The sequence below is a fragment of the Anser cygnoides genome, chromosome 4 (assembly GCF_040182565.1).
Source record: "Anser cygnoides isolate HZ-2024a breed goose chromosome 4, Taihu_goose_T2T_genome, whole genome shotgun sequence".
Taxonomy (NCBI): domain Eukaryota; kingdom Metazoa; phylum Chordata; class Aves; order Anseriformes; family Anatidae; genus Anser; species Anser cygnoides.
The window spans coordinates 35,017,129-35,044,513 of NC_089876.1; the positions used below are offsets into that span (position 1 = coordinate 35,017,129).

At 37.4% G+C, this 27,385-nt stretch overlaps 2 long non-coding RNA genes across 3 annotated transcripts in view; one reads left to right on the top strand and one right to left on the bottom strand.

The window, feature by feature from the left end:
* Nucleotides 1-27,385, top strand: part of LOC106042458 (uncharacterized) — a 226,541-nt gene that overhangs the window by 192,956 nt on the left and 6,200 nt on the right. The window contains exon 7 of the long non-coding RNA XR_010831078.1: nt 285-15,665. This is a non-coding gene — a long non-coding RNA (uncharacterized lncRNA). The remainder of the gene's footprint in view (nt 1-284; nt 15,666-27,385) is intronic.
* LOC125184568 (uncharacterized) lies at nt 15,105-25,823 on the bottom strand. Of its 2 annotated transcripts, none has more exons than XR_010831081.1 (2): nt 25,774-25,823; nt 15,105-15,878 (listed from the first exon to the last, which is right to left on the bottom strand). It is a non-coding gene; the product is annotated as an uncharacterized lncRNA (long non-coding RNA). The 2 variants fall into 2 exon arrangements; XR_007168787.2 differs by lacking the exon at nt 25,774-25,823 and adding an exon at nt 17,622-18,015.

Here is a 27,385-nt window from a genome sequence, read left to right on the forward strand (position 1 = left end):
TGCATGCTGCCCCATTAGTGTCTCATCTTAATCCATGCCTTGAGGGTCCAAATCTAGGGAGGATAGAATAATTCAGTCTCCATACAGATCTTGGACTCTTGTCAACTGTGCCAACAAGCGTGCCAATTAAAATTGTGTTTTCTTGACATTGCAGACCAGCCTATTGCAGAGAATATAGATACATAAAAGGTATATAAAATGGATTTATAATTTAGGTTTCAGAAAAATAATGATTTTCCCTCCAAAATTTTCTGACTTGTATCGTGTCATTGTTCACGATTTAGTCAGAACCTGGAATGCTACCTTCAGATTATGGAAGCTGGCAAAATTCATAACCTGGCAAAAGGGAAAATATTCACATAACTCTCGGCAAGAAACCAAATCAAACTATTCTTTTTAATTGCAGGTGAGTAATAGCACTCTTACATTTCATACAAATAACGTCAGCACTCTCCTGCTCTGTGATTGATGGGATGTTTTAAGTGGAGTGCTTTAATTCAGCACAGCTGGACGTCTCTTGTTGGATCCCCTCCTATACTCAGAAAACTTTATTTTGAGATGTATTGGCAATAACTTGCCCTGTTAAGGCAGAAAAATATCCCTCAGAGTGTAGATGTTGTATGGTCAGCTCTGTTTTGTCAGTATCTCTGCTAATGAAAACTGGCGATTACTGTTTGGCTGTTTGGCTGTTTTTTGTTTTGTTTTGTTTGTTTTTTAACCAGGCCATTTGGTCTTCAAGGTATTGTTCTAGTTTTGTACTGATTTGTAATGGTCTATCACATGAATTACTTCTCTTTAAAGGAAGTGTTTCCTTGTAGTGGTTTACAAAGGAGCTTTTCCTTTTCCAGGATCTCTGACTACCATTTTGTTGCTTGTTGGTGCCAGGATTAAGCATCTGGTTGCAGCTTTAGGAGAGTGTCCCACACTCCTTTAATCCACGCGCAAGGCAAGCGGCAGAGAAGGGACATAGAAAACTGCTGATAGGGAAAACGTTTAGGCTGTGCAGATGCTTCAGTGCCTAGTTTAAGTCCAGTGCAGATTTGAAGGGGATTATGCAGCAGTTGTTTTTGGTCCTTCACAGCACCACAGTGCTTTAACCAGCCAATGAAGTGTGTCTAGGGAATGATGACTGCTGGGTGTTTGGAGAAAGGAGGGCGACATTAAACTATTTCTATTAAGCTTCCAAAAGAGAGGGCTTCCATTGTTCAGTAAATGGCAGGGTTCTTCAAGGATTGGGCTCTTACCACTCTGCAGACTATGGAGTTCATTTAAACTAGGCACATATCTACTTAATGCTTTAAGTTCCCCAGCATCAGACTCACATGGATTTATTTACAGTCTCCGACTAGAATCAACATGAGCTTTCAGAGCCCTGGAGTACATAATAACAGGAAAATCGTGTCTCTAGTTAAACATATCCCCAGGGAAAGCCTGGTAAATGTCCAGGGTAGTGATTAGGAAAGGTTAACTTATGATGTGACAAGGAAAGTAGTACAACTAAGATAACACTAATAAATGACACCAGTGCTGAAAAATGATAGATTATTCTGATATGTTCTGTTAAAAAAAGAAATAAATAAACTGAGCAGTTTTTAGAGGAATATTGTGAATCTATCTGTGGCTATGTGCAGTTACCTACTATACTAGCATATCAATTTGGGTGTCCGCATGTGGAAAATGTATTACCAAAGGAATTATTTAATATGTAAGGAATTGTCCGGTGTTCTCCATGCAGGAAAGGACATTATATTAACTTCCAATTAGGACAACTATCATGAGTGGGGAGCCACAATGTCCTTTGTATTGGAGGAAAATTCCAGTGATAGAAAACATTTACTGAATGACTGAAAACAAGTTTGCAAGGGAGAGACAATTTACTCTTTGCTCTAGTTCATTTTATGCTCCATACATTGTAATCCTTAGATTATGGAGTTAGGAAAACGAATCATGGGGGAATTATTACCATAAACAAACAAACCCCCAAATCTCCAATATTAAAAAAGCCTTCTTTTTTAGGGAAGAATTTTATTGTTGTTGATTATTTTTTCTTGTGTTAGATTTTACACCATAATCTCCTTTCCTTCTGCTTTAGTTATACCCATTATTATCACTGTGTTTCTGGCAAATATATACTTTTAGATTTTGTTCCTTGTTGCACTGCAAGTGATTCTTGTACAGACTTTCAGATGTACTTGCCCTCTACTACTGAAATCTGAAATACAGATTTCGTTGGGAGAGTTCACAATGAAAGAGATTAGGCAGCATTATAAAGCTTGGGATCTAAATTGTTTTGTCTTGCTCACTATTTGAATAATCACTCAGTATTTGGGACTTGCTGTTACTCTGATGGACTTGGTGTTTCTATTCAAAGCCAAAGACTTCTATGGCATCCAGTTCAGTAGTTATTTTAGCTGCTGTTTATTTGGGTGTCTCTGTATTATGCTCCAGTGCACTGTGTAGACATACTCAAGACATATTTTTTAGGGGAGTAGATGGAGACTTTAGCACAATGAAATCAGAGACTCATTACTGATGCATTGAGCTCCCATAGGTATCTGTTTAAAAAAAAAAAAAAAAAAAGCGTTTCCTGAAGTCTGTTCTTGAAGTCTGAAGCAGTAGTTTCATTACACTTTCACTTAATTTAAGGAAGACTCTCTCCATTTCAACAGGAAGATAAGGCTTCCTGACAAAAAAAGATGTGTTTTGAATTATATATAATGTGTATTCTATGGCACTTAAAGAGAAATATTCTCAAAATACTGACTAGAATACTCTTTCCCTACCTCCTCCAAAATGGATAAACTAAATTTGCCTGGTTGATGCTGTTATAAATCATACATCTACTATGCAGTAATGTCAAAATGTTAGAACTTGAGTGTTTACATCCAGAATGAGCTAATGTTCAGCAAGGTCCAGTATATGTGCTTTACACCATGATGTATGAGATGTCTCACTGAAGTGTAAGAAGCTGATCATGGTGTATGTCTCTGACTCCTTTCCACATTCAGGCACTTAGCAGTGAGAGTCTAATTTTGGGAGTCAGTGAGGTTTGTAGACCTCTATATCGCTGAACATCAGGCTAATTCTTCAGGGCTTTGGAAGGCATAACAAAATTTGTATCAGAAATAAGCTAGACAGAGTTACAGGTTGAGAAGGTCTCTTTTATATTAACCTAGGTATGTACTTAGAATTGCTTGCTTTCTGCTGCAGTTTCTAGTGCTACTCTTACTCTTGTAGCATGATGGTAAGAATTTCAGTACCTTTACTATGTTAATGGTGTTCTCAGTACTGCTATGTGAAGTATAAATAGACACCTATGGCAGATGTCAGCCTCTGTTAGGACCACAGTCTTTCACAGAGGCAATGGATCCAGCCCCTGCAGGAAAGTGCCTGGGCAGAGGACATCCTGTGTTGGAGGAATAGACCCTACATAGACCCCAAGTCCCACCTGGTGTTCAAGAGGCACAGTTATGTGGTGCTGGACTGGGCTGTAGGAAAGCAGGGCTTTCCCTTTCAAAGTTTTTCCGAAACAGCTTTCAAGATGTCCTCTCATTCCCACGATGGTGCCATTCCTCTCTTTCTTCAGCTGTGGTTGCCAGACAGGGAAACAATTCAAAACAAATTGATGTCTGGTCTGCGCTCCAGTAGGCTGGTGGTCTAAAATTCAGCAAGAAAAATAACACCATAAGATTTGCTTTTCAAAAAGTCAGCTAAAAATGAATATATTTGCCACTGAGACCAAATAAGACCTGATATTTACTTTATATCATCTCTGTTTAAAGGCTACATGAACAGCCTTTGTTTACATAAAGATGCCAAGCTGAGAAGAAAAAGTTAATTCTAGATACATTTCTCAGGAAAACTGGTACCTTTTCACTTTTGCTCTGTAATGATAGAATTACAAAACTGGAGCACAACACAGAAAAATTGTGTCAAAACTAAGGACAGTTGCTGTAATGCTCTAGCTTTTCCTTTAGTTACAGATGTTTGTAGTAATACCAAAACTCTTTTTCTCCAATGGCTGCAGCCACAGCTATGATTCTCTGAGCAGTGAATTGGAGCTAGAATGCTATGTGTTTCAACCAGTTAAAAACACTAAAATTACTTTCTTCCCCTTGCTCTTCCATGCTTTCTTCTTTGCAGATGGCAGAGGACAATATGCTGGGTCTGCAATAACATTGACTCAAAATTCCTTGCTAATTATGAAATAACTTCCTAAAGATTGCAAGCAAAAGGAAGTCAGAGAACAAAGCAATGTCAAGTATGCACATGTCACAACACAATGTGCTGATTCCAAGCCTTTGGAAACATGCTGAAAGACATGTCTGGAAAAAAAAAAAAAAAAAAAACAGGGAAATGCTTCCACACAAACTTTCAGCATGAAAACAACAGCTGAATGCGCCTGTTCCCACCAGGAAAAAATACCCCGAAATAACAAAAGGTGGTGGAAAGCTAGAAATGAAATCATCAGATGGCGAGTATGCTTTTTTGTCTGTTCCTAAATCTTACATATACTGTACTTCCACTACATTGTAAATCAAGGGATCAATCTGGAGTAGAGTTTGACTGCAAGGTGCCAAGAAGACCAAGAAAAATGGAATGTATAAACAGGTCTCTTTTACAATGAAGGACTAGTAGAACAAAACAGAAGGAAAGCAAACAAAGGGCAACACTTTCAGATAGTGTATCTGAAGGAATGCAAACTCTGTGCATTCCTGATCACTCCTGTAGGTACTGAAGATATAAAAGACACACTCTTGAGGAGAATGGCATACACAGTGTTTCTTTGTGAAAGAGTCCGCGTACATTCCCTTCATAACCACAGGTAAACCTTTGTATTATTGGTATACTCTAAAGATTTGTTTTCAGTTAGGTCTACACTGTTGGCTTGCGGAGTCCAATTTTTTGTCAACTTAAGAGCTAAGGGTTAAGTAAATTCTGGGGGCAAATTGCAGGATCCCAGAAAAGGTTATATGTACAACATAAATGAAACACTGCATGCATCTGACTTTATATGTTGCAAAATACCACCTCAAGAAACAGGGATATCATATATAAATGCAAATGAAGCAATGTTCAGTAATGAATAACGATATGACGAGACATTTTTCTTTCAAAGCTGACAGAAGAAAATAAACTTATCCCTAGTTTGTGCAGGCAGAAACAAATACTGAGATGAAAAGCAAGTTGTCTAACATTATATATCAGCTCTGGAATAAATACTCTATCTTCAGCTTCTCAAGTGACTTTATAAAACTGTTGCTCTTTGTTAACTGCTAGACCCCAAAGAGCACTCATGACAAGTGCACCTGAAAGGCTTGTTTTGCATTCGTTGCTACTAGTTGTGCTCCCATAGATGCATGCCATAAAATGACCTCAGGGTTTGTTAGTGTTTCCTGCAGTAGGCTTGATATGCATGACAAGGAAACCCAACCTTACTTTAAGCAAAAGTTATTCAGATATGTTTAACCAAAATTTTCTTGATATATGTTAAAATCTGGCATAAATGTTTCTGCTGAATATATAAAAAGTGCTCCTGTGATTATAAAAGCTGAACGTGTAATAAGCTGAGGAAATATTTGTTTACCCTGGCTGCAAACTGGAGTATGGCTCTTAAACATATTTTTCTGTTCCATACTCCTTGTCAGTGTAGTTTCTGGGATTCAGGTTATTCCAGCTGATTCAAATTTAGACTCCAACTCTATAAAGCATCATTTACATTTGATGCTCAGCCATCTTTTGTAGATTTTCATGCAATTAATGGATTTTTCCTTCCCCTCTTGGGCTAAACTGGGAATATCTGACTGAGTCTTGCTATACAAGTGATGTTCATGGAAAATGTGACTGCTTTTGAACCAACACTGCATTTTTTTTATATTATTATTATTGTTATTTTTAGAGTAACCAAGAACCTGACCAAACCCTGAGCCTTATATTTTTTAATCTCACTGTTTGACATGTAAGTTTGTAATTTACTCTTCTGAACTGTAGCCTGTTATGCGTACAGGACTTTATGCATATATTGTGTCTCCATAGGCAATGAAATTTGCACTAGTTGCTGGTCCCAGGCAGGCATGATGCATGTGTAGACAGTGAGGTGATGGAGTACTGGTGTCTGCACTGGGGACATACAACTAATGCCCACATGTGCAACTTCACCCTACCAACACAAGGCAAACAGCTTTGCACCAGTGGTGAACTTGAGAAGATGCCAGAAAATGCAAGTATGGGTGGTAGGCAAATTGGCACTAAAAAGAAACCTTCTGCCACAGTAGATCGCTAACGCAGATGCCCTTTGAGGCTGAGACTATGCCTGACTGCAATACAGGCAAATGAGGGAGTGAGATATTCCTTTACGCTGTGCATGGCTACATAACATTTGGGAACTGGCAGGAGCAGGCGGGCAATTAGGCATGTGGAGCTGTCAGGCAGTCAAGGGAAAGAGAGATAGGGAATGAACCTTTAAAAGAGCTTTTGGTTTGCACTTTTGTTGGGCCTGCCAGAGGTTTGGAAATAATGCAGAGGAAGAACCTGTTGTCATGGGTACAGTACTCTAGCAAATTGCTTTTCCAGAGCCAATGGAATAGTGATAATTCTTCTCAGACCCCTGCATAAATTAATTGAAAGCTAATGTTAGCTTAAAAAAAAAAAAAAAGAGAGAGAGAGGAAATAAAAATTTGAATCCAAGCCATCTTATACTGTCCAAAAACACTGAATAGATTATAGCAGGTGGCCTGACCACCTGTGCTTGTCTACTTCCATTCCAAATAATCTCCTTATCGAATGCAGGGAGGAGCAGACACCCGGGAGGGTCTCACAGGAAGAGCAGAGGCTGAAAAACAGAGTGACTAGCCAGAGAGATAGGAACCTGCAGTGCAGGGAATACATAACTTGGGGAAAGCATTACAGACAAATCCTTGTCTCATTTACAACTTGTATATCTGCAGGGATTTTTCTGGCTTCAGGGGCAGCCCTTTGCGTTTATGTCATGTTGGTAATGGATGGGAGGTAAGAGGTCCTGCAATTCAAATGTATAAGCTACCATTTTCTAATGGCCTGCAGAAAAAAAGGCTAGTCAAACAAGGCTTTTATAATAGCACCTATTTTCTTTATCCGGCCTAGATTGCTACAGGAAATGCTTTAATTTAATAGAGGAGTAAGTGGATGCATTGCATGATTTCCAAATGGCACACTAACAACATAATGGTTCCTACCCTCTGCATTGCAAGGAGAAGTGTGGTTTGTTTCTTAGTGGGCTTCAGCTACAATAGCTTTTTATGACTGTCACTTTGAGTAAAAGAAAACAAAGTGCTGGCTGAGAAAAAAATAACAATAAACCCTGTTTCTGTCATGTATCTGAATATTCCCTTTCACTCATTCTTTTCTGTGCATGAAATTTCTTAGGTAAATATGTCTAGAAGGGGAAAGGTACCTCAAAGGAGCCTGCTGTTGCCAGCATATATCCTTGCATTCAAGTGAGATCTTTTGAAGTGAAAACATGCTCAAAGTTGAGGACTTCTCTGTCAAGCTGCCTGCTGGGCATGTCACACACCCCAGAGCTGATAGCTCTACCTTTTCACAAGCTGTTCTTTAGCAGACTGAAGTTCTTGCTCCTCAAATGGCAGCCAGTGCTTCTTTTTCATTACGTCTGCTCACCACAGTGCAGCATTTCACTGCTACAACTAAATGGCTTCTTGTGTGGGAGCCAGCTTGGTACTGGTTTGCACCCAGAAGTGGTCTCTGAGTTCTTTATAAATTTCGCATCTGAGCCCAGAGGCTTCTAGAGCTTCCTGTCTGCTTTGTGCTGTATAGAATAGTTTGTGATAACTTCTGAGATCTGCTATACAGTCCTCATTGCCATTCTTCCATCTGGTCCTCATTGACAGGATATCCTTCTGTCCTGTAAGGATCAGTTTGGTAACAGCTCTGAAGCTGGATTTGCTGTTCTGCAAAGTCCAGCTGTTAGTCCTAAACTTTCCTTAATTCCTTTTCCATTTAGCAACACAAGAGGATACAGACAGATGTGAAGCCAATTGAAACCAATTGGAAAGGTTGACTGGCCCTCTGGGTAAGGGTGACGGGTGACAGACCCCAGGATCTTTTTTCATTGTGATAATTATATATTAAAAAGAACATCCAGAATAGTTTCTACAACTTTTATAGCTTTTTTTTTCTTTTTTTTTTTTTTTTCCCCTTTTTCTTGTTTTCCCTCAGTGGAGAATACCTTCATTTTGGATTTAACATTGTATTCTCAAAGTAAAGGTATTGTTCATCTTGATAGATGTTTGGCTGGTTCATTTCGAGTGACAGTCCTGAGATTCTTGAGTAATTCTGAATTAAAAGAATAGTGCTACTATTTTCTTTCATGAATCAAGAGTCTTACATTTCCTGCATGATGTTGTCAAGACAACAGTGTCCTAATTACACCTATACTGTTTGCCACAGTGTTTTGGAGCACACAATATTTTAGAGATCCAAGGTGTTTTGGAGTTACTTTTGTTATGGAAATATTTCCCAATCTGGACCCTCCTCCGTCTCCCCCCCTTCCCTTTATTTTTTAAAGTATTTAAGATCTGTATGTATTATCTATAAATATTTATTCCTGGTAAGAAATTGCTTGGCATTGAAGAGCTACGGCAAGAAGCATTTTTTTTTTTTCCTATGACTGTCAGAATATACAGAGTTTGTGCTAAATTTTCAACCAAAAATGCCACATGTGCAAAATAAGGACTCAGGTTCTAGAAGGATAGAATTCTATTCTATTTCTGTTATTTTGAAGGGTGATGACTTTATACATTCATATACTTGTACAGTGTGGCCAACTTTGTAGTAACTTTTCATTCATCAATTTGGCACTTTTACAGGCTCAGCTAGCATTGCACTAACATGCTTTTTTAATATTTAATTTCCTTGACTGAATCCATAAAACAAAGAAGAGAAAGATTAAAATAACAAGAAGTACATTGACCTAAATTCAGTTCAAAGTTTATTCTGGCTTCCGCTGTGTACTTTTAGCAGAGGAGCAAGAAGGTTGTTGGTGAATGAAGCAGCAGAAATGCTTGTGCTCTCCTTGCTTGTGAAAGAGTCATGTCAGAACAGGACAGGCCTAGAAGGATTTGCTGTGAAGAAGTGGCAGCAGTGTTGGTGCCAGCTTCTTCAGACCTTCTTCTTCCTGGAAATGTGTCATAATATTGATCAGGAGGCTTGTGGTAGTAATCTGTAAGGTTCCTGACAAAATGAATCTTCCTAAGAAACTCTGAGCAGGCATTCAAAATTGAGTAGGATGAAACAATTGCTATTGAATTTAGTTTGAGGACTTTATTACTGGAGTAATTAACACAAGAAGAAGAATGTGTGTGGTACGATTCAGATCATGGCTGCAGGAGTATTTGTTTCAGTGTTGTCATTTCCATATTGGCTTCAGCAATGGCCAGGAAACAAAGGATGAAGAACCAACTTATATTAAGTTTCTGTTGACCCTACTCCAAGGCCATAACAGTTCCTATTTTAGGAAGAGCATTCTTTTCCAGATGAGTTTTAATCATTCTTCAGTTCAGGTAACTAGAAAGCTGTTCTGTCATAGAAACAGCTAGGGAATCACACTAGAATTAGTTTTTACCTATATATAAAAAACATCCAAAGATGTCACCTGCCAGAAATTCTGTGCTAATATTGCAAAGACCAGAACTTAAATGTTAGGAAATGTCATATTTATAGCTGCCAGCAAAACCTTAATTTAGCCCCTTTCTATGTTAAGATATAGTCTTTAATTGCATAATCACATACTATTTTTTCCAAAGGACCTCTGCCTCACTCAGGGCACAGGACCTACAAGAGGGCTGAGTAGAGGTTATGCAGGCACACATAAATCTGTCACTTCCTAATTTGGCTGTGCTTGACTTTGCAACCTAAATAATTTTGCTTTCAGTTAGATGCATTTGATTTTATTTTTTTTCTTAAACCATGCTAGAGGACCATTCTGTAAAAGGTCTCCTTTGGTGGGACTTTGGACATCAGCTTGTAGACTCCTAAAGGAGACATAGTTAAGAAATGGATAATCCAGTAAACACAGCCTCCATGCATTTTAAACATGCATAGACTAACACTTCATTTGCTCTCAGTTTGGAGTGTCACATGGTGTTTCAAGTGCTAAAAGATTTACTATGGTTTATGGCTCAAATATTTCTAACTCAATTTGTCATTTAGCACCAAACTCCCCTGTCCTGCAGCACACTCAAAGGCTAAAGGGCATTGAAGCATTCTCCTGCTTAACTGCCCATGGATTGGAATAGCTTTTGTGACCTTTCTATTGCTCTTGGGATCTTTTATGAAATTAATTATTAAAATGCTAGGCCTCAGGTCTATCTGTGACGTAATGCTTGAGGTTTTCAGAGCAAAACCAGATTCCTTCAGTCACAATAGTTTTCATACATTAAACAGTTTCTACTTGAAAAGAGAGGTCCTTCAGTATAATTTTACTTTTTAAATCAACCTTATTACCATTTTGCCCTTATATAACACACTATTAACTGAGTGCATTTCCATTAAATTTCAAAGTATGTCTCAGTCTTTATGACTGGATGTTACTTTTAAAACTCTCAAGTTCTGGCAGGTATGACCTCGGGTGCAAACATAAATTTATTTGCGAAGAAAAACCTATTTAGCTGTGAAGCCTTGATTATGGTTCCATAATTAAAGCATTTGGACACTACTACAGTGAATGGGCTGAAAATACAAGTGTATGTCAAATAATGAACAGGAAACAGAAACACAGATAATAAGAATAAAGTTTGGGGGATAGACTGTCATATCCAATTCTGGTAGCCTTGCAAATGGCAAAACATCTTTCCCAGTCAGTGCAAGTCCACCTTCAGACAGTTAAGTGAGGAGAATGTTACCACAGTGGAAGAACTGGAAAGGAGAACAAGAAAGTTTAACAGGGAGGATTTTGGAAAATACCTGCCCTTGTTTTGCACTGTATGTTAAACCACAAGAGAATGGATATCTGTCTATACTTACCAGTTACCAGAAAGAGTCCTTAAGGCCAGGAGGCTTGTGTTTAATCAGTGGCCAGATCAACAGGTATGTCATTTGTAAAAAGAATATGCTACAGGACTGCACATCAGTCTATCAGAACCATAAGTACTGAGTGGCAAATGCATTTAGAGGCAGGTCTGAAATTGATCCTGCAAGCAGAGATATTTTACAATCAAGGTTTTCATAGCCTCAGTGAATGCTGATTTTGAGTGGCAATTCAGCTGTGAAACACTGAAAACTTTCAGTACAGATAACTGGGGCACACGCTAGATGAGCAATCTGAGGCAGCACTGATAGAATCCTTCATTTTTCTCTTTCCAATTTCTCCCTGTCTGGGTTTATTAGATTACCCAACAAATATGAACTAATATTCTAGTCTGCAGAGAGTTCTTGTCCTCATGTTTGGAGGACCTAGGGATTTCATAACAGTTTTATGAGATGAGTTTAGAGTTGCTTTTTGGAAATGTGTTTTTAAACGGAGGATGTGTTTTATCTCTCTTTAGAACATATTTTCTTGATTAAACTGGCAAGGATTCATATTTTTGGAATAATTTAAGCAGTGTGGATCCAGGGCCCAAATTGTGTTGACCTTAAATAGAATCCTGGTGAAGAGAATGTTGAAATAATGAAGAAAAGTTCAGTTTTGTGTTGAAGAACAGGGTCAGTGAGAAATATTTCAGCTGTTATGCTATCCTGATTTAGAAAGCAAATGAAAGGCTTCTGTGCATCATATTGACGTGATGTGACTGAATGAATGCAGATGCATCATGATCTGAAGTCTGCTAAACTTGTGTTCAGAGGGGTGTAAATATATAAGAGAGCCTGTTCCTTGGAGAAGCCAACCACTAGTTCTGGAAAGACCCAGCAAATCACAGTGAAGTTATGCAACTAATCTTTATTGCTAGGATGTAGTGCAAAATAAGATGACATCAGTTATTCAGTTTATGGGCATGACAGATATTAGAGGTTATCACCAGTGTCAGGTCAGGCACAGGGCCCAGGACCTGCCCAAAGGACTCAGCCAAAAGTGTTCTGGGCATACAGTTTGTGGTCTATTGTGGGAGTTGTTTTTTATACTATGATGATTTTTTGAGTTTTCTGTTAGGCTACTCCTTATGCAGTAGACATAAAAGAGAAGAACGTGATCAAAGCCAGGCCTAACAAAGAAGAATGATTACAGTATCTGACGATATCTAAGACCTTGTGCTCCTGCAGTACTGGGGATAATATCAAGAAAACTGAGTTCCCATGGAAAGCAGAATCTCAAATTTGTTTTTCTATTAAGTCAGTTGGGCAAAGAGTGACAGGTGACGCCTAACCAGTTGCCTGTTTTCATTCCTTTTCTGAGATGTCCATTCATTCTCTCCGTTCACTGCATGGGAGCTTACAGTTTCAGCCATGTGTACACGTCCAAGAGAGTGGCCCCTGAAAGATTAGTTATTATTTCCCTGAACTGGTAGCCTTCTGATGGCTTAAATGGATCTAGCCCTTAGTGTAGGAAGTCTTGAAAGGGTAAAAATGCTACTGTCACTCAAATATTTGCTTATATAGGTGACCAACACTTGCAGTTACAATCAATCAGAGCCTAAGCAACAATCTTCCAGCCCACGGGGCTTTAAAGGCAAAAATGCTATGGGTAGATCTGCAACATACAGTTCTACCTGAGGTCATCTAGGCATACTCAGTGTAGGTGGTATTTCTATGTGGTCCAGACATGAAGCCCAGCAACTGTATAACTGCATCAGCATGACGTTGTGCATGGGGTAGTTAGCCTCACTCAGCAGAAGCATTTGGTGTGAAAAGTCTGTAGCATGACTTTTTTTGTTTTTATTTTTAATTGGATGGAGGGAAAATGGAACACAGTGTGTTGCCCATCAGATTTTTGTTATTCAAAATTATTTCTAGTATTTGAAAAATTGCTTGCCTAGTGTTTAGATAGTGTTGGTTGTCCACTTCCATGTGTTATTTAGAAGGACTTAGTACAAATAATGTTTCATTTTTCAAGCTTCTCTGCTGCTTGAAATTAAAGTGGAGTTAGGGAAATGTTGAGATTTTTGAAGGAGGTCTGAAAACAATGGAGTCTTCCTGGAAAAAAAGAAATCAATGGAATTTGTTCAGTTCCTTTAGAAACAGCCTCCGCCTTCAGGGTTTTCTCAACAGGCTATGTTTTCCCCAACCACTAGCAAAACAAACCTAAAGGCTTTCCCAAGGGAAATCTGTTTAAGCCTGTTGCAATGTCTGTGAGGAGTATGGGTGCTGGTGGAGAGTGATACAGGGAGGAACTGTGCTGTCAACAACAGGAAGTTGGTGAAAAATGAGCGGTGCCCCTGGGGAGGTGAATGCAGAGCAGATGGCTCTAATTGTGAGTCACACTGTGACAACTGACAAGAGAAATTCTGCACTCTTGACACTTTAAAGATACCAAAAATACCAGAGAGCACATTCCACAGCTTCTTGAAGACTTCCATATCGAGGGAGTAGGGGAGGGAGAGCTCCAACTCCTCCTGTTTCCATCACTAAACAGCCCATAAAATTTGCTGTTGATAAGCTTCCAAGCAGCCAAACATTCTAATACTTAGATAAGTCACTAATGTTAATAAAAACACTGAAGAAATAAGAAGGAAGAGGTGCAAAGGGGATTCATGCACAGGACAGCACCAGTTGCTTTAGATACTGATCCTTTCAATTAAGGGTGGTTCTGGATAAGAAAAGGGAAAGTAACATCCTCGTTTGTAAGCACTGATAGATTTTGAAATCTCTTTCTTTTTTCTTTCTTTCTTTTTTTTTTTTTTCAATCCGGAATGGCTGCAAGCATTTTCTTGATTTATTTCAATTGTTGCCCGGATACAGGGTTGCAGATTTATATTGTGCTTCTTTAGTGGAGTTACAAGAAGTCAAGACCAGAAACCATTCATACTTGGTTACCAATTTTTTATTTTGGGATGACTGCCAGGCTTGGGTAGGTCTGCAGATGTCAACAGAGCTACTCCAGAAATAAGTTGTGTTTGCTGTATTTGCTTGCTTAGTGCCACTGCTTTAATACCAACACTATGATAGTCAGTCTGTCTCTTGAGCATAATCTGGTTGTTTCATGTGCACCCTAATAACACAAGGCAGCTCTTTTACTTGAACTGTGTGACCATTAATATCAGGCTGAGGCATTATTGTTATTCTCCTTGTACTATGAAAAGAAATTCCCTGGATATTTGAGGAGGGGAGGAAATTTCATAGTGTTAGAAATGTTTTTGGGAGCATCTCGTTCTGACTGGATTCAGACATCTGATATTTTGGCACTCTCTGCTGCTTTTCAAATAGTTGTTATTTGAAAGTTACTAACAATGGAAGAGTGCATCTAATCCCTTGGGAAGGAAGCTAAAATGCACAACTTTTCCTCCTGCAGATGTTAAGCTGCTGTTCAAGGGCGTAAAACAATTCAGTGTTGTTTCTTGAATAAGTGCTTGCGCACTGAGGTGACGGGTTAGCTTGAGCAGGTCATACAGTTCAGGAGCTCTAAGTTCAGTCCAATATTTCTGCATGAGACCTATCCTTACCATTTTCTTTTATGATTATTTTGCTTCATGTTATGTCAGTAAGATAGACTGCAAATTTTTCTGTGAGGAAATTCTGCTGTATAGAGATATCTAGGATGAACTAAGTTACATAAGAATCCAGCAGTATACTCTTTGTGTGGTGTTCTACTTGGCTTGGCTAAGTTGCTCCATTGTCTGTAAACTGCAGTACCCATGGCACTTTGCACTGCATCATTTGGAAATCCCACTAAGTAACTTTCTCCTCAGTACTGTTATGTTACACTTCTAAGGTTGGGTACTACTTCTGTGCAGTTCTTTTGTGTCACCAGCACAGCCTGAGGTGAGAATAATATTACTCCTTGGGCATTTCAGAACAAGAATTTCCCTTTGTAACTGCTGTACCAGATGGACATTTGACTTATTTGCTAGCAGTTATTTTATATAAAGTTGGCTGTTAGTGCCTTTTTTAAGATTTTTTAATCTATGTGAAACCCCCCCAGTTTATCACTATTTGGAATAAACCAATGAAAATACTGCTGTTGTCATACCTTAGAATTTATTGTAGGTTGGGTAACACACATGTACGATAGGCTACATTTTCTAAAAACATGAACAAAGTCATGGAGAGCTGCACAGATGCACACATCCTCCAAGTTTCCTAAGATATGCAAAGTCACAAATGCATCATTCTATGATATCGCCATTGCCAGAGAAGCCTCCTGTAACATAAAGCCAATGAGCAGGACTTAGGGAGTCCCTTACTTTCACGTTTGCTGTGAATGTCAAGGTTTGTCTGTTATGCTGTTATTTTTTTCCTGCTGATCATAATGGAGGGAGAGAGAAACAAGTAACATGTGATCTTTGGTTCTTGAATCCTTGGCAGAGATTTGAGACCACAACTCTTCTGTCCTCTGAAGCGCTTTCACTTGGAGAAGTTGCATGATGCAGTGGAATTTTTCTTCTTTATGTCTGTCTTGGCTAAAGCAAGACAGACGAGCTTGAAAAGGCTCGCCCTCCTCAAGGAACGCTATCTGATTCGTAAGCATTCCTAGAGGTTAAGGCTGGTGACTATCAAGAAAGCAAATACTTCATGCAAGGGTAAGTCTTCTAATTGTGTTTGTGTTGAATAGCTGCCAGATCCCCATGTCAGGATGTCTGCAGTCACGGCTCTGATCTCACCATTCCTTCCTAGGCTGTTGCACAATTGTGTTGCATGTTTGTGGTAGGAGAGAAAGCTGGAGAGCTGGGCTATGAAACCATCTCGGGGAAGGAAGCCATGTTTTATTTCAGTTGCTTGGTTTGGATATCAGCCTGTAGAAGATTGAATAACATTAAAAAAACATAGTGCGACCCATTCATGGAAACCCAACCTGGTCTGCTACACAGATATGTGAAATATGAGGTTTCATACTCAGGGTGGAAAAGGAAATGTCAATGAAAATGTGTTCACTGGTATAGCAGAAATCCTAGTTTACATGTGTGATAACTCATTACTTGTTGTACAGAAAATTTCATCTGTAGTTTCAGGATCTGTTGGGCTTGTGCTTGTAGTTGCAATTAGGCAGCATTTGGAAAACTGGTTGTGAATCTGCCCCTCTGATGGACTGCTGCAAAGATCTTTTGTAGCAGACAATTGAGACAAAACAGTGAGAGAGAACAGGTTATTTGTGAAAAAGGAAAGAGACACAGTGATATTGCAGGCCATGAGCTTAACTATGGAGAGAGAAGGAAAGAATATTTATAACTCCTTCCAGCCAGAGCAGGAGAGCTTTTGGGACTCTCAGCACATGTAAGGTTTGAAGACTGCTTTGGTTACAGAAACATCCAATTTCTGAGAGAAGACAGAAGTTGTCTTAGCCACAGAAACACTGGTTAGAAGTAATATCCTGATTACTCTCAATACCATAAATCTTTCTTAGATGGTCAAGCTGTGCATTATGGCTGTTTGGTTACAGAAAACCAAATTTCACAGGAGTTTAATTTTACTACTGAAAAAAAATAGTAAGAGGCTGGGTTAATCTATGACCATCATGTTGTCTCACATAATAAAAGATGGTGAGCTGGTAGTGGTGATCCAAGAGGATGTCATTTCCACTTCCTAACCCATGAAGTGGAGAATTATCCAGAGTAATAAAGAATTTGTACAAATAATACTGGGGAAATCACAAGTTAATCTGAATACCAGTTCACTCAATCTAATCAGTATAAATAGCTCCCTGCCAGCTGCTTCATTACCTGAAACAGGGGTCAACTGATAAACATCAGTCAGTCCTCTCATTAAAAAAATCCACCACCAAATCCCGTCCCCCCCCCCCAAAAAAAAAAGCCTCAGAATCTCAGAATCTCAAATTCCATCATTCCTGATAAGCACTACGATGTTCCTTATCTCTCATTTGCAGTTCATATCCTGAGCTACATAGATTTAGTGTTAGAGATAAGGATATGAAAAAGTAAAGTGATATTAACACGCATGTCACAACCTGCTAGCCTCTCTGGCTGCTACACCTTGTGTTGTAAATAGAAGCGGTCAGTGAGTCTGCTCAGGAGCTTAGGATCTGACCACATGTCATTTAACATTAGACCAGCTGAGCACATTCAGGGAAAACAATACGAGCCATCTCAATGGAGAAAGAGATGATGCAAAAAAAAAAAATAAAAAAAGGAGGGAGGACAGCACAAGAGAGAAAGAGCAGAAGTGTGGAGGACCACTGTATCTCTGTAGGCTTCTTCTGGAGCAGGCAGATAAAATCTGCCAGGTGAAGACAGAAGAAGGGAAAGCAAGCCATAAAGCCAGGCTTTTGAAAGTTGTCACCCAAATGATATCAAACCATACAAATTATATTTTGTTGCTTATATTGTGCTCACTGGTGATAGATACTTGTCAAAGTTTTAACCAAGACAATTTTCTGTCCTTTTTTTTTTTTTTTTTTGTATGGGTGACATTTTGATGTCCTAAAACATAGGTAACAACAAACAATGGTGGCATTAAAATAGCACTCACAGTAATAAATGGTTCCTTGAAACAATATTGTGGTGTTTGAGTCAAGTGCTTACCTTCACAGATCTATGTGGTATTTTTCTAAACTTTTTGGGAAGGCACAGAAGTTATCCTTTGTTCTTTTCTTGGGAACTGAGAGAAAGAAGGATTGAGTCATCACTATGATGCAGAATTCTTCTTTACAACAAGTTAGAGGTTTCCCAGAAAAAAAAATAAAAAGGAAAAAAAAGAAAAAATAAAAGAAAAAATAAAGAAAAAAATTATTTTCCTTTCTACAGACTTTTTTTCTTTGTGTGTTTTAGATTTACAGTAAACTAATTAAAACTAATTGAATGCAAAATAGAGCACAAACAATATAATATCCTCAAACATTCTTTTAAAGGTCACTGGCACAACTATATTTATTTTTAATATATGTTTAATTTTGTTGTGTAATAAATAAGCAGAGATTATTTCCTCAAACCAACCAAGGTTTCCTTAGCTTGTTTTCTTGACTTCACATTTAGAAAAAAACATTGTGAACTTTAATTACTTGGGAAAAAATGCTGTCTTTCCTCAAACCATTATTCTCTATCACTTTACCTGCAAAGAAAAAAACAGCATGCTTTTTTGAGTGATCCCCAAGTAACTTAAATTTAACTCAATTCTGTGATTGAGGATAGAGCTCTTCTGGTGAACAGCTGCCTGTTGCAGCCTATATATGTTTCTATTTGTTAAAAGTCTACTTCTAAATTAGAAGCAATTCAAAATGATTTGGGTGAAATGTTGTCCTTTAAGAAATTATATTGTCAAAGAAAAAAAAAACCATAACATTGGTTAATTTAGATCATTGTTTGTGGAAAACAGATTTACTGTTTCATTTTGTGTTTCTCTGTAAGTTATCATTTTTTTCTTCTTTTTTCTTTTTTTTTTTCTTTTTTTTTCTTTTCTTTCCAAACACAAACAACCTTTCTTCCTTCTTCCACAGTTTATTTTGAATTTCAAAGTGGGAAATAATGGGATGAGGATTTTTTGATTTTTTTTTCAGTTGAAATGCCTAGACAGTAATGAAATAAAATATTCTATGCATTCTTAAAAAGCCAGACACCTGTTATTGAAAGGGAAATAATGGCCAAGAAAAAGAAAGAAAAGAAAAAAAGAACAGGTGCAGTTAATGGGCTGGACTAAAGTATCACGGGAGATTTTCAAAGCCGCAGATGAATTTAGCTGTACCAGTTCAGAGGAATATAAATGAACGTTGCTTACTTTTTTTTTTTTTTTTAATTTTAAAATTCTCCTCCTGAACATGGCTTCTAGGGGGAAGACCACTTGAAATAATTATAGACTTATAAGAAAAACATGTTGCCACCACCTAATATGACAAGGGTAAATGCCAGTCATACAATAATTTTTCACAGACAAACAGTATAACAGAAAATGTTACCAAGCATTGTCAGTTAGAAGAAAGAATAGCCTTGCCTTGCACCTCCTCTTTTTATTTAATTACGTTATTTCAAAACTGTCTTTGAGTGGTGATCAAGGTCTGGGCATTTGTCCCAGGCAGGCAATATTATCTTTTTGTTCCCCTCTTTTGGCCTAGCACAACCTTTAGTCCTACCTACACTCCCTGTAGCATTTGTTTTTCTAAAGCTGTACTGGAGAATGATGAGTTTATAAAGAAGTAGACTGCATCTTAGTGCATGAAATCATTATATTATTAACTAAAAAGTCTTTTGGTTCCCCATACCCGTACTCCAATTATATACATGCATTTATTCACATCTTTCAATTCTGTTAAAAGCAAGTTTCAAAGAAGTTTTGCAACTATACAAAAAATAACCCTCTAGCTTATTAATGGACAACTCTTGCTCATCTGAAGGCCTAATTCACACATTGTGCTGATTAAAACACAGCAAATTAATTTAGTGAGATGGTGCGCTTATCCCTATTCTAAAACCTTCATTCTTATCCAAACATATTTTGTAAGGTCTACCATTTGAAAAGACAGTGAAAATTGCGTAGTGAAGTGATTTTGGCTTATTCTAATAGCCATAGTAAGGGAGCTTTTTTATCATGTTTTCTACCCTTAGTAGACCATCATCTCCCTTTATATTCAGTATCATAAACTGTTTTATGAAAAAGCCTGTGTAGTCAAAAATGCAAACTGCTTTTCTTGGACTGTTTTGTTATTACTTTTATTTTCCATGAAATACCTCTCATGTATTCTTCCTGCACAATAACACACTGCATGTGAATTCAAAGCAATAACCGTGTTATTTCTTTTGTTCCAGTGACTCACTTTTGTTAGGAGCAAACTCTGTGGTGTTAGTCGTTACCCCTGAGATAATATCATACATTGCATTCCAGCATATAATGGATTTTAATTTGAAATTATGGAAAATAAAGTGATCAAAAATAACACATAGGTGATACATACAAAATCATCTTCAGGCCTGGATTAATATGTCTGTCTTTTCTTCAGATCAGGGTGGCCTTTTTTTTTTTTTTTTAAAGACAGTTCTTAACGCTTGAACAAATCCCTTTTTCTTCCCCTTGGTAATGTGGTTAACTGTCTGGAATGTGAGCCACTGGAAATTCTTCCCCACAGAAGAATCCCCATTAAGCTTTCAAACAGAGTTACTTCATCCCCACAGCTGCATGGATAGAAGACTTTCTAGTGCCTAAATACTTACTGTATATGTCATCCTTAAATTTTTTTTTTATTATTTTTTTTTTATTTTTCCCAGCCAGAGCTTTAGGAGCAGGTGCTAGCCTTTTGCTTCCTTTCTGCTTCCTCTGTGGGGAATGGGCTGGAAAGAGCCAACTAATTAGAAAATTCTACAGGGAAATTAATTCTGCAAACAGCTGAGGAATGGCATTTCAGTATAATGCTCACTTTGTCTGTCAGCAGGGCCCTGGCTGGCTTGACGAGTGGCAGTTCTCCCAGATGTTACACATGTTGTGATGAGACCAGAACTGCATCATACGTTAGCCCATTTACTCAAATATGTGATGCTCTGGAAGAGTAAATGCACTAAAACCAGCATTCAGGACATACTATGTTGCTGTCACAAGGCAACAGCATGGTAGTTTTACATGGGCTTGAACTGTAGCAATGAACTTGTTTTTAGTGACTTTAGTTCCAAATGTTGTCTTTGCTTTCATGTAGGGATAAGGCACAGAGGAGGGCAGTGAAAAGAGACGTACTAAACTGCTTAGTGTGAAAGGGCTAGATTCTCAAAGTTAGGCTTGCATTGTGTACACATCTAATGTAGGTGCAGATCTGTAACATGTCTGAGCAAAACACTTAGACTGTTGGCTTGTTATGTGCATGTGAGAGTAGTCAGATCTGCATACACAAACTTCCTTGTTCAGAGACACTGGTGACTTAAAACTGCAAAGACCATCCGCTCTGAAGGAGCCTGTTGTCAGATGCTTTAGCAAATGCACTGTCTTGGAGAAGATGATGACAGTCTACTCTTTTTTCAGTGGTCTTACCAGTACCTGTTTCATCATCTTAATACTTTTTACTTACAGACTAAAACCCCATTTAGCCACTTACTCTATCTTAAGTGATGTCCAGGTTCTTAGCTCTCTTCTCATGGAAGCCACAGCCCCTTGCAACCCTCAAACCAAGAACAATGTAAGAAATTCAGTCCTCCTCCCAGACGTGTTGCTTATCTATCCCTTCCAAAACCCCCAATTTTTTCCTCAAGCTATTTTTAACATGAGGTAACCCTCATCGGCAGGCTTCTCATGTACACCACTCTCAGATAGACTTGACATCTGTTGTCTCTGTCCTGCCAGGAGATGGCCTTGGGCTTTGCTCTAGAGTTTAGCTATGCAGAAGTATTCCCTAGACTCCTGATGTCTGGGAATTTACCCAGGACTTAACATAGAAAAAGGGACTTGTGAGTGCCCGTTAAGTAATATAGAACTTCTTTTCCTATTTTTTTGGTCCAAATATGATGTTGAAATTCACAGTATTGTGTTTATCTTTGTGGGTGGCAGTGGGTTCATTTCTTTTAGATCTATTATTTTCACTCTTGTATTATTGAGCTCTTTGTTGTACTCTATATCTGTCATGAGTATCTAAATCCTTTCCATTCCTGTGTCTCCTATAAACTAAGAATATAACAACTAATATGCTCATGTACAAGTCCCATGGAGATATGTCAATTTTCTGTAGCTGAAGATTTTCCAGTGTTTCTTTTTTCTTGTGTTTGTTCTACTGTATCATGATCCTCTGCCCCTTCCTGTTCCCTTCCTCTTCCCTTTTCCCCTTCCCCTTCCCTTTTCCTTTCCTCTTCCGGTTCCCTTTCCCTCCATTTTAATTGTCCTGTACTTCCTGAGTGTGGTAATACTCTATATTTTGTCTCAGTCAAAAATCTATTTGCTCTTGATTTTTTTATCAGTCTGTTCTCTCCAGCACATTTACAGTACATTGCACAGTATTGGATTCAAAAACTGTGTTTAATAGTGAACAATCTATATCCTATAACCAATTCAGTGTTATCATGCATAAGGTATTTGAGAATTACTTGGATGTGTACTATTTTTAATCAAAAACTCAAAATTTTTGCTATACTCATGCTGAAGTATGTTCACCTTCCGGCACTAAACACTAAGTTAACTAAAAGGCTTTGACTTAATACAGTCATTTTCATGGAAGAAGATCACTCTTGTAGCTGCTAATAGTAACATTCCATCTTTTTCCTTTAAGATAAATCAAGCCCATTTCTATACCTACTGAATTTACTTCATGTGATAGCAATTATAGGTTTCCTAATGAGATGTAATTTCCTATTAAACCATTGAAATTAAATCACTACTGAGTATTAACACCTTCCCCTTTTCTAGTTAATAATTAAAAAGAAAAAAAAAAAACCTATTTCTATGTTTTGGTTAATTTCTATAGTTACATGTATTAATAAATTGAAAGGATTAAAGAGTGGCAATCTCCAAAAGAGGTGCATGGACTGTAAAATGTAAGCAACTTGATAATTCTAAGACCTCTTTGAGCTAGAGAGGTCCTTATGTTCACAGATGGAAGATTTATTTTGCAATCGCATTTTCAGAATTAATTGACTTTTTAATTTTGAAGTCCTAAATGCATCACTACTTGGCAGTTTTCCAAAGTGCATTGTAATATATCTGATGCATGCATTATGGAAATTTGTCAAGTGGTCCATGTTTAAAATGAAGGTCTGTTTGCATTTAAAGGAAGAATACAATTGCATTATTAGGTATTATTATCACATATTCTTCTTGAAGAATTGCAACTTTTATTGTGGATTGCTTAGTAATTACAGGAATACTGCCAGATGAAATTTTTAAAGTCAAATGAGAAACAAAATGGAAAAGGTGTGATATTTATTGCAGCTAAATGTCTAGCTAGATTGCCTTTACATGTTACCTATATAAAAGTTCTAAATGATTTAATCTTCTACTTACTGCCATTCAGATGTTCAAAACACTGACCCAATTGTCATGCAATTTTTTTTTTCGACTTATCACAATGGATTAAACCTAAAAAATCTATATTATGGAGATTCACTTGAATAATTTCCATTAAATGGATTTTTGTATGGGATATATTTTTTTTCCAAAGTTCAGCAAGAGTCAACATTACCCGTATGTGCTTATTAGCCAAAAAATGTAAATACAGGAGAAAGCTGCAGCTGCCTGTTTAAGTTAGGGAATAATTGCATGTTTGCACTATTAGCTTAATTTTATACGTGATGAATCTTTATGAGTTCTCCTATACGGTGCGACAGAGCTAGAGCGGCATGAATAAGAATGTTTTCATGTGAGGGTCATCATAAAGACCAGGAGAGTTCAGTCAGGAAGGAAGACATGTTCTGTTGTGGGGACATAAGGATGACGGGGAGGTCAGGTACGTTGGACAGTGAATTCAAAACCAACTCCCAGTTAATCAGAATACTTCCTTATGTTCTAAACACAATGCTTGTTTCCTTTGCAGTAGACTGAAATGTTTTGTTTTGTCTTTGTGTATTCAAGAATACTGAGCTTCTAATTTGTTTTCAAAAGATCTACACTTTAAAAAATGTAAATCTATTTCAAAATGATAAAGCTTGTTTAAAAATTCAAAATCTTATTTATTTACCTATTTTCACCTCAAAGAAAAGTAGTTCACTTGCCCCAGTTTTGGGAACAATGCTACTCACAGAAGTTGATTTGAGTTTGTAAAAGGGTTTAGCATGTCCCAGCCTCACTCCACTTTTCAATTCATTTTCTAGTCAAGAAATATCTTTCACCTCTATCTGTAATGTTTTGTTCTGAAAGATTTTATTTTATTTTTTTGTGGGGGTGGGGTGTATATATGTTTGTCACACATATTGCAAGAGTTAAACAAAACCAGTTTGATTTATGACTTGTTTTGTTTGGATGAGTTTGTGAATAGCAATGCTATATATGTTTTTAATTAAATTCTTTCCTTCCTCCCAAGGATGTTACTATCCAAAACAAATTGAGAATTTTGTTTAGAAAATTTACACACACCTTGTATTATTATGAATACTCTTGAGACATACTTGTACCTGGGGTAAATATTTACAAGAATGGTTTCCAAAGTTCATAATCAAAACTTTTAAATTTTCATCATGTCTCTAAACTTTAACATATACTTGGGTTAATACCACATTGCAATATTAACATATATTCTGTATTTTACATAATAGACACATACCTGCAAAATTTAAACCTTTTCTTTATACACTGTTCTAACAACTACAGACAACACTCCTGGCAGAATTTCTTAGTTGTTCAGTAAGGTCAACATTTATAAAGCATTTTATCTAGTACACTTAAAAAAATTTCCTCTAACTACTCTAAAAATATGACTGTTATTCATTTCTCTGAAGTCCCATTAATTTGTTATTTGTAGGCATGGCCTAGAAAGGAAGGATAAGGAGATAGGGGGAGTGAATCGATATTTTATTGTAGTGACACTCTTGTGTTATTTCAGCTAGTCAATTTTACTTATAACCTTCTGACTGCAGTGCTATCCATTGCAGTTGTTCAAAAATGAAAGACCATATCTTCTTTGCTGCTAGTTCATGTGATGTAACACAGATGAGAAAATAGGTAGATATTTACTCCAGTTTAATTCTCTGATCAAAGGCTCTGAAAATTAGAACCTGAACCACCTTCCTCAGTGATGAGGTATGCAGGGGGATGGACCTGTGCAGAAGGCAAAACCTGCTAACCTTCTTTTTGTGGTCCCTATCCAATTCTTCCTCTTGAAATAATGCCTGCCTCAGACTTAATGTCTTAGGAGGCCTTGGAAATTTTATGGGTTTTTCATCTGAGCAGCTGAGGAGACTTTTGAAAATGTACCTTCAGATGACTCACACACATTAAATTTATCAGAACCTTACCTGTGTTTTTAAAACAGCATGAAAGGACACATGTCAGCAGTACAAGGAAAAGAGGTGGGTGTTGGTGATCTAGGCTACCGTCTTACAGAACAGGTAAGCAGACCTCAGCAAATACCTCACCTCCCTCGCAGCAGGCCACGAGAAGTGTTATTAGCAATGCCATGTGCCCAGTGATACTAATATTAATGCACATTTGTTAGCATTCAGAAATCTCTTTAGATATTAGTTTTGTCACTCATAGCTATTAGAGATATCTCTCTAAACATGAACACGAACAGGTACCTTAATATTTAGATGGTGTCTAATTGACAAGTTATGTAAAAGTTCTTCACCTACAGCGAAAAGAGATAAGCAAGAACCTGACTTTCAGTTTTCTTAATTTTAATCTGTCATCTAATCATTCCGCTGTATTTATCAACAATGTCCAGAAAGACAAGAGCTTAATTGTGCTAAAGATTAATCTAAGTATGCTATTTAAACAACTGCACATTGTGGCCAGAAAACCATTTTGTGAAACTCATCTGATGGCCTGCTGTTGTTTTAAGAGAAGTGTATTGAGGGTGGCTGAGTATACTAGGTCAGGTCCCTCCTGGCTGAAAGAAATAAAGGCATTGCATTTGGGTTAAAAAAAAAAAAAAAAAAAAAAGAGAGAGAGAGATTCCCCAAAGGACCATGATTCTCATGCCATCAGTTAATAAAAATTTTACTGGTGACTTCCACAGAAACAAGGTTAGGACAGTATTGACTGCTTCTGAAATCCCAGTCTTAATCCCAGCCTTCTTAAATATCTGATAGATAAACAATGATGTCCAAAATCCCCTTGGCCTACCTTTCCAAATAGTGGGGGAAAAATGAAAATCTCTGCCTCTCAGTCCCACTGAAATCAAGAGAAAATAAATTGTTAGTTGTTTTTTGTTGTCTTCGTAGAAAAAAAATAAAAAAAGGAAATTAGATGAACATAGAGTGATTTCTGACACATTTGGCAAATTGCAGTGTTTTCAGAAGTTTGCTCAGAAAAAACTGTTGTGTAAGCATCCACTCAGTCTGAGTACAGGAATTTGTTGCCAGGAAGGGGAAAAAAAGATCACCAGCTGGCAATATTCATCCTTTCTACTCATATTTTCTTTGCCTATGACTCTCAAAGTGTTTGGTGGAAATGGCAATTAGTCTTTTGTTGCTTGTATTTTTGCAACTAAAGGACAGGAGAATTAAAGTGAAGATATGAAAATAATGCATGCTTGAAAAGTTATGTTCCTGGAAAAGAGAGAGACAGATGAGCTGACGGAGAAACCCAGTGCTCAGATCTACGTGAAGAACATTCAGATGCTTAATCTTTATGAAAGACAAATCTCTTATTTAATAACCTAAATTATGCATTAAGCAATTGCCCCAAACTTTCATAACTCACATAGGAAGACATAGGAAGAGAGCAGGAATAAAAAGAACATAAAATATTCAGTAATCTATCCCAACTACTAGACAATATGCCTTGTCTTTCATTTAAGGAAAAGACCTGTATGGCCTGAATTCCTATCTTCCCCCTTTTCTATCCCTCCCCCTCCTTTTTCTTAATAGAAATGTGTAATCTGAGGAGCAATTTTAATTCACCCAAAATGACTTTAACTGAGTTGTTAATGAGGAGCTAGAAAAAGCTGCAAGTCTGATACTTTGCTTTACATAGCCATTGTTTCAAAGATTGATAATTACTTATTCATTTCCATTCAGCTGTAGATTATGCCATACACAGCCATGCAGGATTTGTCCAGAAGTTGACATGTCCTTTCACTGCCAAAAACTTTGGTCAGCATGAGGTGGAATGAAGTCAAATACAGGAAGGAAAGTGTTATTGATACTGAAAGAATTTGAGACCTCAGCTATCATCAGACACAACAAGTTATTTCTTCCTTTTTATTGGAAGGCGTGTAATTATGGATCAGACAAAAAATGCTAAGAAATATTTCAAGACGACATTTGCTTTCTTGAAGCTAATTCTGCCATCAGGGTTCTTGCCAGACATAAGCAGAGCATCAAATTGTGGGTCTTGTTGTGTGTGTGTGTTTTCTTAGATGAAGAGAAGTTATAGATGTAAAAAAGGTAAAATTTTGGAGCTCGGCCTGTTAGTGTCTGTTTCAAGGGGCCCTACTAAATATCTTTATGCCCTCAAAAAACCTTTTGTAAAAGAAAGATAAATTCCAAACAATGTTGGTAAACTCTATTTTGATTTACTTAAGTGGATAAGATTATGATGGAAACACCTGATTACATTGTCAGAGTCTAGGAATTTTAAGAAAAACTCAGGTACCAGATAAACTCAAGCTATCATAAGTCAAATTAATTTTCAAATACATCAATTAAAAGATGTTACGCGTGCAATGCTTATGCAGAGAATTTTCCAAGTTAGTTGTAGAGATTTAAGTATGGCACTAGCTGCATGAATTTAA